Here is a 13,406-nt window from a genome sequence, read left to right as displayed (position 1 = left end):
TTTCCTTGGAGTATGTTAGGATTAGTCGTGGTTTATCATCGTCTTCTGATTGTCCTCCTTCTTTATTCTTTACAATTAGGGTATCAGCTTTTATTTTTGATCTAGCCCTTGATTCTCCCCTCACAATGGCACTGTTTCTGTATCCACGTTTAGCAAAGCGTGTCTTTGTTTCTACGAATTTCTTCTCCATTTCGACCGCTTCAGAGCAATTTCTTTTCATTCGCAAAAATTTGCCATATGGAATGCTCTGCTTTAACGACTGCGGATGAAAGCTAGTTCCATGGAGGACACTGTTGGTCGAAGTTTTCTTACGAAAGACTGTAGTTTGTAGTCTGTTGTTTCTGATGTACACTTTTGTGTCCAAAATGTCTATTTCCATCTTTTGTATATTATAAGTGAATTTGAGACCAAGTTCATTTCGGTTCAGAATTGCTATATATTCGATAAGCTTTTGTTTTGGACCCTTACATAACAGGAAGAGGTTGTCGATGAATCGCAACCATAATACCACATCGACCGTGTATGATTAATTTTTTCTTCTCTCCAAGCTATGTGTTTCTCCCACCATCCCATGGTGAGATTGGCATAGCTTGGAGAGAAGGAAATGCCCATGGCACATCCACATTTTTGAGAAAACATTTGCTTATTAAAGAGGAAGACATTATTTGTTAAGCAAAGTTTGATCATGTCCAGCAACATGTTGGTATGCTGTAGCTCTACTATTGGCGGTTGTTTCAAAAAATATGCTATGGCTTTTAATCCTATGTCGTGATTAATTGACGTGTATAAAGAAACAACGTCAATTGTTACTTGTAAATATTCTGGTTACCACTCTGTTTCCATTAAAATTCTCAAAAAATCTCCTGTGTCTTTAATAAAAGATCTCAGGGTTGGAACAATAGGTGCCAGAAAATAGTCAACATATGAGGCCATGTTTTCATAAAGTGAGCCGCAGCTGGAAATTATGGGACGGGCAGGTGGTTTATGTAGAGTCTTATGAATTTTTGGCAAGAAATATATCGTTGGTGTCCCTGGATGGGTTGTGGTTAAGAAATGTTTCTCATCTTGGCTCAACAGTCCTTTATCATGCCACTCAGAGATCTGCTTATGTGCGTCTCTTGTCATTTTTGCAATAGGGTTGCATCTTAGCAGCGTATAGTTGTTTGTATCACTCTGCTGCCAATTTGCCTCTTCTATAAAATCATTTTTGTCAAGGATGACAATATTGCCAGCCTTGTCAGCTGGCTTTATTTCTATTGCCTTTTTGTTTTTAAGAGCTAGCAGTGCTTGGCGTTCCTTCAGTGACAAGTTTTCTTGCTTAGTCCTACACATTTCTTACTTAGTCCTACACATTTCAGTAAGCGACTAGTACAAGTTGTCATAGAATGCAGCATAATGGGCAAAAATACTAATGATTGTCCTGCCAAGTTGCTCACTTTAAAATGAGGTGCGCCAAATAAAATACATTTGGTAGCTAACAACCCTACTAGGGGGTAAAGTAATCACCAATTCCTAACAGTGGTGCGACACATGGATAGGCTATGAAAAAGCCAGATTCATTTTAAATTAACTACAAAGCCCATAATGCACCATTAAAGGCAAACATGGTGACTCTGTATAAATAAGTGAAATGAACAATGGTAATATATTGCCTACTGGCAATCGCCAGTAGGTAGTTATTGTTAGGACCTAGTTTCCATAGGAAATCCACAACATTCTATTTGGAATAACTTTGGCGCCGGTGGACAGATCTTCGTGAATGTCTCTAAGAAAATGGCCTGCTTGGTTTCGCTCCTTCCCTGTAAGTTTGGGGGTGATTCGTCAAGTGGGGGCTGAGAAAAAAGGGGGGTCCCAAAACATGTTTTCCCCATGCAATTTTCCATAGGGACCTTTAGCCAGGGCTACAGCCCGAACGGCTCGACGGAATTACACGGAATTTGGCAGAGAGGTAGAGTTCGGTTCGCAGAGTGTGATTTTTGTTAAATGGTGTAAATCCGTTCAGTAGTTTCTGAGAAAATTGCAAGTAAAATCCTAGCGATATCTAGAGATGGAGTTCAGCACGTGCACGGAAATCCGTTCAATTACAAGTGCGAGCTGCATGCTGATTGGTTGTGAACTGTCTGTCAACACTCGAAACCAGGAAGTGTTGGTGGCCATCTTCTGCCTCGGTAGAACCGAGTCACAAGAAAAGAGTAAAATAAAGTTGAGAAATAAGGGAAGGGGCAGGCTAGAAACATTCTGAACCTCTAGGCTTGCTCAGGGAGTCGTACATGGATGTTTAGGCTCTATTTCTTTTTTTTTATAAAGAAAAATCGCGGCGTATGGAAATCCGTACAATTACGAGCAGGAGCTGCATGCTGATTGGCTGTCAATACTCCAAACCAGGAAGTGTTGGCGGAAGTGTTGGCAGCCATCTTATTTGTCACGAGAGCCGAGTCACAAGAAGACAGTAAAACAAAGTTGAAAAATAAGGAAAGGGGGCAGGGTAGAAACATTCTGAACCTATAGTGTTGGTCAGGGGGTGGTACATGGATCTTTAGGCTCAATTTTTATTTTTTTTTAAATAAAAAATGGCGGGGTACTCGTCCAGTACTTGTACGCGGTGGAAAAGGTGGAAAAAAAAACTAGAAGTCCGTTTTATTCATTAGGTACCGGGGGGCAAATTACGGGGTCAAATATTTTGCATAATGGGGGCTTGTAAGGTGCCTCGAGCACTGGGGAACGGCACTCCTGTGGTTTTATTTTGAAGTATGCGGGGGCTTACGGTCCTACTCCCAGCAGTCTCAGGGAGCGGCACCCCTCGGGTCTTTTAAAAAAAAAAATATGTTTTGAGTTCTCCCTCCCTCTATCCCCATACACATCACGGGGAACGCCACGTTTTAAGGGCAGTAATATGTAAAATGACCGTCCAGCTATCTGCACTGTCTGGGGTTTTTATTGATGTTGGGAGGGTGGGCTCGATAATACGTCCTTGTTAATTCCCATTGAAGCCCATGTTCTGGTGTTAACATGGACTTCAATTGAAAATAACAAGGCCGTATTATCAAGCTCATTATCGCCGTTTTATCGGCAGCTTCCTGCCAATAAAACGGCGATAATTTTTACAACGGTCTTTCATAATATGCACCTAAGTTTACTCGTCAGAAAAAGAGCAATGGGCCATATTATCAACAAAAGGCGAGACATTATCGCCGCTTTTATCGGCAGGAGACTGCCGATAAAGCGGCGATAATGGTCTTTATAATATGCCCTTGTGAATTGCCATAGCAGCCCATGTTAATACCAGAACCTGGGCTGCTATGGGAATTTACAAGGGTCTATTATCAAGCCCATTATCGCCGCTTTATCGGCAGTTACTGCCGATTAAAGCGGCGGTAATGTATCGCCTTTTTTTGATAATATGCCCCTTCATTTCTATGATAGTATGTAAAACTTTCCTTTTTTTTGTGTAGCAGTTGTACTCTGTACGTATGCGCAGCCTCGTTTCGAAGCCCACGTTTTTTTCTTTTTCTTCAAGTTCAACAAACAAACCTTTCTTTATTTCAGGTATTAAATTTGCCGCTTTGTTTTCCCGGGTCGTGTGTGACATCCGCTGCTGTACTTTTGTAATATATTAATAATCGTATTTTATCTAGATTTATTTGGAACGTAGTGCCGAGGCGCAAACGTTGATCACGTACTCCGTCTACCGCCATTTTAGTAGTTTTTCACTGTTGTTTTTATTATATTTGTTACTTTCATTTTATCGTCCTCCTATTTTCTTTGTAATCGACGAGATTTCGAGGCACAGACACCACGGTGTTTGTCCTTAAACTCTGATGTTAACAGACTTGATCACACATATACCTAAAAACTCATTTGAAAGACGTAAGTCACAGCCATCACAATGCGTATTCGTCAACACAAAGACAACATTAAGATTATGCGTGGTAAATGGATAGTACTTGTAAAAGCATGCGTGGTAAAACTATGGGGCATATTATCAACAAAAAGCGTTACATTATCCCCGCTTTTATCAGCAGGAAAGTGGCAATAAAGCGGCGATAATCTATCTCGTTTTGTTGATAATATGGCCCGAAATGCATGCTAATGGCTTCGTGGTGACGATCATTCGTGGTTATGACCGCGTTGTAATGGCTGTTTCCCCCCAGGACACTGCAGCAACCTGGTCTGGGCGTCGTGGACTCCAGGGCAGTAGGCGGTGGGCCACGCAGCTCCTCATACAATATAGAAATCTTTGTGGGGTGATTGTTTCCATGGTTTGAGGGGTGTGATTGAGGCCCAAACATTTAATTTTGTAGGGGGGTAAGTTTGCATGGGAAAATGTTGCAAGAGGTTTGTAAATGTGGTACACATTGTTTCGTATTATTTTGATTTCTTTTCTAAGTTGTAGTCTATTCATACGAAATAGAAGTCATTAGTTTTCAATCCTAGTCTTGAATATCTTACTATAGTATTTCAACATTATTTCTATTGTGGACCGTCATACACCCCTTCCCCCCCACAAAATAAAAGAAGTATGTACTTTTTTTAATTTACTTTTATTAAAACAATAACTAAACGAAACTTAATTATAACTATATTGCAAACAAGAAGAAAAATAAGTTTAATAACAAACAATATTATAAGAAAATTGTTAAATGGACTTCATAAGATGCCCGATTGGTAATCTGGAAAACAAAAAAGAAAATTAGAGTTCAGAATTATGTGAGTAATTGAGCTGAAGCATCACGATTCAAGGTAACTATGGTTTTACGTGTGCAGTGTGCCTCGTACATTTCACTTGTTATAATGTCGCGTTCAAGTGGTGTCTAAATGGAAGTGCCTACTGCGTTACTGACACAAAAGTGGCATAACGGGATTGTAAATATGTTGACTTATTTCTAATGTAATGCTGTGAAGGCTTGGTAGATCTAGGCCTCTGTGCTAACCGTTGTATAAACACTGCAGCCAAAGACTTCAGCCAGTGGAATTCACAACTTCAGTTGGGCTTTTCTTCTACATGTGCAAGTAGACAGCAGTGTCTATAAGTTTGAGAGAGAGAAAGAGAGAGAAAAGAACATTAAAACTGTCTCGCAGACTCTGGAGTTGAGATTTTTTCTTGAAAAGTGAGGCGTAGATTTACAAGCTCCTTGCGTCACTTTACCCATGTTAAAAGTGACTTAAAAGTGGCGTAATAAGGTTGTGGATCTGTTTGTCAGACGGGTTGTAAGGTATCTGTTGTCACTGCTCGGAGGTAATTATAGATTTTACAGAGAAGCTGCTGTACACTATGCACTCAGGACCATATTATCAAGCCTGGGCGACAAAATTATCACCACTTTATCGGCAGGAAAGTGCCGCTAAAGTGGCGATAATGGGTTTGATAATATCAACACTCGAAACCAGGAAGTGTTGGTGGCCATCTTGTGCCTCGGTACCACCGAGTCACAAGAAAACAGTAAAACAAAGTTGAGATATAAGGGAAGGGGGCAGGGTAGAAACATTCTGATCCTTTACGGTTGCTCAGGGGGTCGTATATGGATATTTAGGCTCTTTATTTTTAAAAGAAAAATCGCGCCGTACGCCTACCGAAATCCGTACAATTACGAGCAGGAACTGAATGTTGATTGGCTATCAATACTCCAAACCAGGAAGTGTTGGCAGCCATCTTATTTGTCACGACAGCCGAGTCACAAGGAAACAGTAAAACAAAGTTGAGAAATAAGTAAAGGGGGTAGGGTAGAAACATTCTGAACCTATAGTGTTGCTCAGGGGATGGTAGATTTATTGTACGCGTACCAAGCACGTATGGACGACGTACAGCTGGAATGTTGAACGTCGTCACGTAAGCGTACGTAAGCAAGAAAATTAAAAATAATTTTAGATATTTATGAAGTGTATTTGTTTATGTGTTGTGTGGCTCTAAGAAGAGCTGTTGTGTTTATTAGGAGATTTTTGTACCTACAACTAAGTAGGATGCAGAGTCTTAAGTTTATGAGGAAGACTCTGTTCCCCTCATCTGTAAAATGTACACCATCTCTCCTATAGATGCCATGCATATTGAAACGCAGATTGTTGTTGTAAATGGACCCCATTCGGTAGTCTCGGAGAAAGGCAGAAACATATTTATTCACATGTTTCCTAGCTTTTTCAAACTGTGGACAATAGTGGTTGGACCGCTTCCATTTCTGCCTTTGGCATATATTAGAATATACAAAGGCAGTTTTGCGGGAACAGTGTCATCAATTGTGCAAAGGTGTCCTTCATAAGCATTTCCAGAGCTACCCCAGTCAAAGTGCCTAGGTCATTGCCACCACAGTGCACAATTATGAGGTCAGGGTGTTGGAGATGCATAAATGATTTCACCAATGGTATCAATTGGTGCCACTTTAATCCTCTCTGTCCAATCCATTTAATGTCTAAATTTGGTAAACCTAGGTCCTTGTGAATTCTTTTCTGTTGTGCGTACCTTTGGCTCCAGAAAATATAGCTGTGTCCCACAATCCACACTGTAAACATTTTGAAGAGAGGTCTGGATGCACTCTAATGGCGTCTGTAAATGAAATGGTAGTTTGAAAAGTAAGATTTTTCTAAAATGGTGGACAACATGCAGTTTTGAAAAAAGAAAAGAAATGATTGGTTGTTTGACAACATTTTACAGAAAACTAGGTTGCATGTTTCTGTTTTTTAAAAGCCTTATTTTTATTGGTTAAGAGAACGTGATAGAAAAGAACGTTACATAAAATAAGCTGGTATATTCTCCAGTCAAGCATACTTGCTGTTTCGATTTGCAACAATGTATGATGAACTTTTCACCTGTGTGCTGAGTTAGGTGTTCCCTGAAGTGTTTCTATGGTAACTGGCAGATTGTGGAATGGGAGAAGGGTTGAAAGTTTTGGTAGTTGGAAAGGTTTGGAATGTTAAACCAATAGAAATGTGTGTTTTCTTTTGAATTAATGTGTACATGATTTTAATTGGTTATTTATATGTATGTATGTGTAAAATGAGAGGGAAAATGTTAAATTTCACAGTTGTGCTGTAAGTACTGAACTAGAGAGATTTTGTAGAAGAATATCCACTGTGTGAGTGATATTGCTGTTAATCTAGAATTCAATTTGAAAGGTGAGTTGAAAAGCTGTATGGGAGTGCGTGTGTGCGGTGTATCTTTATGCATTAAGCAATTATGGGGTATATTATCAAGACTCGGCGATACAATTATCGCCACTTTATCGGCAGGAAACTGCCGATAAAGTGCTGATAATGTTATCGCCTGTACTGATAATATGCTCCTATATTCGTCCGTTGTTAAACGTTTTATAGTAGTAAATGTGTTTTGCTATAATGCATGCTGTTATGTTTTTTTGTTTAATATCATTTTGTACGTCTCTGTACATTAAGGGATTATGGGCCATATTATCAATAAAGGACGATACATTATCGCCACTTTTATCGGCAGGAAACTGCCGGTAAATCGGTGATAATGGTCTTGATAATATATCGTTGTGAATTCCTATAGAAGCCCATGTTATGGTGTTAACCTGGGCTTCTATGGGAATTCACAAGGATATATTATCAAGACCATTATCGCCGCTTTAGTGGCAGTTTCCTGCCGGTAAAAGCGGCGATAATGTATCGCCCTTTACTGATAATATGGCACTGACGGGCATATTATTAAGGACCGGTGTTAAAATTATCGATGTTTTATGGGCAGGAAACTGCCGATAAAACAGCGAAAATGGGCTTGATAATAGTTTCTGGTGAAGTCCGAGGTGGTGGGTGCAAAGGGGTACCCCCCAGCATTTGTATACACCGCGCGATGCCTGCCGCTTCGTGTATGCAAATGCGTGCATTCTTTTTTAAGATTGTGGCTGGCGGTGCAGTGAGCACCACCCGCCACAATGTTAAATATGAGGATTGCGCCCGCCACAGTGGCGGGCGCATCCTAATGCACATATCGGGATCCCCGCCCTTTAGGCGGGCGGTCCCGTTTACCACAAGGGTGGCGAACGGGCAAGGCCCGCCATCCATCCTAATGAGCTCCTAAGAGTAGTGTTCAGAAACAGAAAAATGTTATTAGTGTATCAGCAACAAAAAAAAATACTAATAAAGAGAAGAATAATGGATAATCAAGTGCAGACAAAACTGTGTATAGTAAAAGGAGGAAAAACCAATTTATGGAAATTAGGAAAAAAATGTTTTATAATAGATTGGTGTCAAATTTAATTAAAGAAATTAAGGTATGTATAAGAAGAAGAAGAAAGGTATAGAAAATGTAGTTGAGAAAGCTTTGGAATTGAAAAGAAAATTGTTTATTTTAGTAATCAATAGAATTCGATCACTAGATAAGCCAATTCATTTAATGAAGGGCAAAAGTAGGTGGAGAAGAGTAATTAACAGAAGTAATTTTTGTGAGGTTTTTTTGGGTGAATGGAGACATAGTTCAAGTTCTGAGCCTTTTTTTAATGAAGAAAGTTATCTTCAGAGTAATGATTTGTTGCATGCAGTTGACACTAGTGGTCGTGCTTATGAGGTTAGAAATGGTTGTCCTATTGAGAAAGAGAAAATTGTTTCTAGAAATGCAGAAGAGGTGTTAGCTGGTGAAGTTTTAGGGAGTGGTGTGGCTGGTTAGAGGCGGCAGACCCGGGAGCAGAGGACGGCCCGGGACCAGGGTTCAATTCCCAACGCGGCAGGTTCTTGGACCAGGGTCAACGGACTCGATAATTCTCGCCTCGGTGCCTACTCTAACTAGGGATCACACTCTGCAACTCTGGGCATTAGCTTGCCTCATCTCCACAACGGCCCCCCACATACGCCGGGGATGCCTGGTTTCACCTTGGAGATACCCAGTAGGGACCATCTCACAGGGAAAGCCAGGACGGATTCCCCAGCAGTCTACAGCGCAGAGATACTCCTTCGGGAGTCGATTCTAGTGCTTTAGAAACCCACAATCAATCAATCAATCATGTCCTAAAGCTCCAGTGTACACTTGGAATTGTAGTAGTATTTGCAGTGTGCGGCAGGAATCTATTGATTTTTTACGCAATTTCATACGTAATTATACTAAGAAAAGTGTAAAACAAAAGATTAAGATGTTGCAAGGACTAGAGCCTTGCAGCGTGAGAGAAAATACTGGTTTACAAGGTCATTCTCTGCCTTGTATTTCTGAAAAAGTACGTGGAAGTGTTTTCCACCATTTCAGGATGTTTGCAGTTCATCATACTCAGATGAGGAAATTAGTCAGAACATTGTATTACGCAAAAAGTCAAGCACTAATGTTAAAAAAGTTGAACAGTGCTCTTTTGCGTGGATCTGTATCAGATGTAACAAATGTTTGTGATGAAATTCAGATTAGTTACTTTGGTCCTCAGGAAGACAGTGGAGAAAGTGAGAGATTAATAGAAGAAAATGTGGAAGAGAATGGAGGACAGTGCAGTGTAGAAAATTTTGAGCAAGAAATTTTACAGTTTAAGGTGATTTCAGGTGAAAGGCCAAATTATTCTTGTATCTGTTGTCGACGAATTCATTATAAAAATCAGACCAGGACTGTTGATCTGCATTTAAAAGGTGAAACGGAAAATAATAATGAGTGCAAGGATTTTGCAACTTATTTGTTGGTAGAGAATTGTTTTGATTTGGGTTCTGATCAGCGTATTTGTAAATATTGTTATAACAAATTAGATTAGAACAAAATGCCTGCTAGAGCTGTGCATAATAATCTTGAGTTGGTAAATATTCCTTCGGAACTGATGGATTTAAATACCTATGAGTCTATTCTTATTCAATGTGTGCATCCATTTCAGGCTATTGTTCGTATGGAGCCTAAGACAGGAAAATTGCCTCCTTCTGATTTACAGAGAGGATTAAAGGGAAGAGTTGTATATTTGCCTCTAGATTTAAAGAAAAATATTGAAACTATTGGTGTAGAAAATGTAGAGGATGAACCTTTAGTTATTCTTCCTAATGGCGTTCCTACTAACAGTAAGAAAATCTGACAAGAATTAGTGGATGTTAGGAAAGCGAAAAAGGCAACGTTGTATCTGGTAAAAAATAATCAATATTTGAAAAATGTGTATGTGGGAGAAGAAGAAATAACTGTACAAGAAGATAGTGACTTGCCATCTGGACAAATTGAAAAAGTGGAGGTGTCCAGAACTGAAGAAATCTACGAACATTACAGTGTTCATCCATTGCATTCCAAAGAAATGATGGGGAATGATATAGAGTTATTTCAAATGAAAGAAGCAAAAGGAAGTCCCATTAGTGTATGGGAAAAAAGATTGGAAGCTCAGTTGTTTCCTACAGGAAAAGGAGGACGATATGTTGAACGACCTGTGCAGATTCCTGCATCTGAATACCGGACATCAAGATTATATGCAGGAGATCCAAGATTTCGACAATGTATTCCGTATTTGTTTCATCTTTTGTTTGAGAGTGATGTATCTGGACTTTCTTATGCAGTAAACCATATATTGAAAACAGGTGCATATCTGCAAAATGTTTCGGCAAAGGAATTTATGGATAAAGTACAGCAGAAAGATAATGTTTTGGAATCTCAGCTGATTAATCTGATGGCATGTCAGCGTGGTACTAATGAGTACTGGTACCGTCGTCACGGAGAACTCAAATGTATGCTAAGGAACTTAGGAACTCCTACATGGTTCCTTACTCTAAGCTGTGCTGAATATGCTTGGGATGATATACTTCAATTTCTTCGAGAGGCAAATCCAAATATACTACATATCGAATACAAGACACCTGGAGAATTGTGCTCTTTGTATCCTGTTAATGTATGCAGGTATTTCAATCATTGATTCGAAGCTATGATGTCTTTTATCACCAATAAAAAAATCCTCCTCTTGGATAGGGTTTTGGATTTCTTTTGGAGAATGGAGTATCAAGCGAGAGGTGCTCCTCACATACATATGCTATTATGGATCAAAGACTCAGATGATACTGTGTTGTCTTTTATTGAAGAATATGCTACATGTGAAGTACCCAAAAGTACACAAGATAAGGACTTAAGACAACAAGTCTTACGATTCCAAAGCCATCGTTGTGGGGAATACTGTTGTCGAAAGTACAAATCTAAGGACAAATTCTACAGCAAATGCCATTTTGCATTTCCCCGACCTGTAATATTGAAAGGAAGAGTGAACAGTTTTATGTCATCTTTGCGACATAATATCACAAGAAAGTCTCCAAAAAATACCTACAACTTAAGAAGAAGTGAAGAGTCAAAATACATAAATGACTATAACTCAGTCATTTTGTCTATGTGGAATGCTAATATGGATATTCAATGCGTTGCAGACAATTCCATTGCTGTTGCTCGATATGTGACATTGTACATAAGAAAGTCAGAAAAGACAGAATTGAAGGAAATGTGGGAAGAGATTTCCCATGAGAAGAGTCTAAGTAAGAAATTATACAATTACAGTTTAAAGATGTTATCTCATCGAGAAATTGGAGCGCATGAATGCTCGGATCGCGTATCATCTGCAAGTCTGTACTCTAAATCTAGAAGAATCATTTGGGTGAGTCTAGGTCTTGCTGCAACACGAAACCGAGTTCTTAAATCTGTACAAGAAATTGAATATTTAGTTAAAAAAGAGCCAGAAAGTACTGATATTGTGAAAACAAATATGTTGGATAAATATTATCCAAATAGAAGTCATCATCTTGAGATCATTTGTCTCTATGAAGTGCTGCAAAACTATATTTTTAAACGGAATATTACCGAAAACATTAATAATGGTATATATGTCTTTATTGGTTCTGAAGGATGTCTGGTGAAACAAAGAAAAGGACATTTGATTAATCACAGTAAACTGAGTTGCTAAACACCTGACAAAAGGGATTTTACTATTTAGCTCTTTTTCAACTTTTCAAGCCATGGCGTTCAGAATTGGAATTACTTGGAGATTTTGAGAGCTATGAAGATTCCTTCAATGCAACTAAAGATACTATAGAATGTCCGGTTTTTGGTACTTATGTGAAAATGTTGAATGACGAAATTGAGCAAAAAGCTAGAATTGCAGCTGAGATTGCTAGAGACTGTTGTCAAGACAGTCAAACTTCTGCTCCATTGAGTCAGGACCCAATAGGAGAACCAATTGTTCTAAATGAAGCAGCAACTGCTATGGAAGAGGTGGAAAAGCCAATGTATCACGGTCAAGAAGATGTAACAAACTTAGGAAACTTGGAAGAACAACTAAATCTTGAGCAGAAAGAAATATATGAGCAAGTGAGAGAACAGATTGACCATGAATTACTTCATGAGAAGAAAGAGTGCTCCTCCTCATCATTTGAACCTATCCGTATGTATGTGAGTGGACAAGCTGGAACAGGAAAAAGTTTTTTAATTAAAGTAATCACAAGTTTTCTACAGAAAAGAACTAAGTCGCATTTGTCTTGTGTTGTCACCGCACCAACTGGATTAGCAGCTCACAATATTAAAGGAATTACTTTACATTGTTTATTAATGCTACCAGTAGAGCATGACAACAAATTAGAATACCACAAGCTATCTGGAGAAGCTTCTTGTGAAGTTTCAAGAGTGTTGAGGAAAATGAAGCTTCTCATTACTGATGAGGTAAGCAGGGTCCCAAACTTAATGCTTGCCTTTGTGCATTTAAGTATGCAGCAAATTCTTAAAACAGAGTATGACGTATTATTCGGAGGAAAACACGTCATAGTTTTTGGAGATCTTATACAACTTACTCCTGTAAAAGGACAGCCGGTGTTTAAAACACTGGTGCATGACGATACTAGAAAGTCTTTGGGGAGTATTGGCAATGTAAACATTTGGTCATATTTTCAGTATAAGGAACTTACTACAAATATGCGACAGGCAAATGATGTTGATTATGGAACTATTCTTCAAGATATAGGAATTGGAAACTTGACCGAACATGGCAAACAAACTTTACGGAGATGATTACTTTCCAATTTGTTTCCAAATGCAAATATTGTCCCAGAGAAAATAAACATGAGAATTGAAGAAAACAAATCTGTAATCTGCTTAATTCGAACACTTCGTGAATGTTCTATATTCAATGAAGAAATGTTAAAGTTGGAAAATGAAGAAATTATAAAATTGGAAGCAATTGATAAAATAGAACATGAAGGAATTAGTATTATTTTGAGTGAAAAGTTGAAGAGGAAATTGGATTATTTAGAGAAATCAATAAGTAAAACTGCTGGTTTTGAAAATAATTTGTATGCAAGTGTAAATTGTAGGGTAATTTTGCGACGTGATTTGAATGTGGAAAAAGGTTTAGTAAATGGATCAATGGGTAAAATTGTTGATTTTGTTAATTATGTAAATAGAGGTGGGATTGAATTTTTGAAAATCAAATTTGATGAAATTGCTGAAGTACAACAAGTTAGTCATTGTGCAGCTCGTTTTTTGCTTGTAAAAGATT

This window comes from Lissotriton helveticus, chromosome 7 (assembly GCF_964261635.1).
Source record: "Lissotriton helveticus chromosome 7, aLisHel1.1, whole genome shotgun sequence".
Taxonomy (NCBI): Eukaryota; Metazoa; Chordata; class Amphibia; order Caudata; family Salamandridae; genus Lissotriton; species Lissotriton helveticus.
This window is presented reverse-complemented; position numbering follows the sequence as displayed.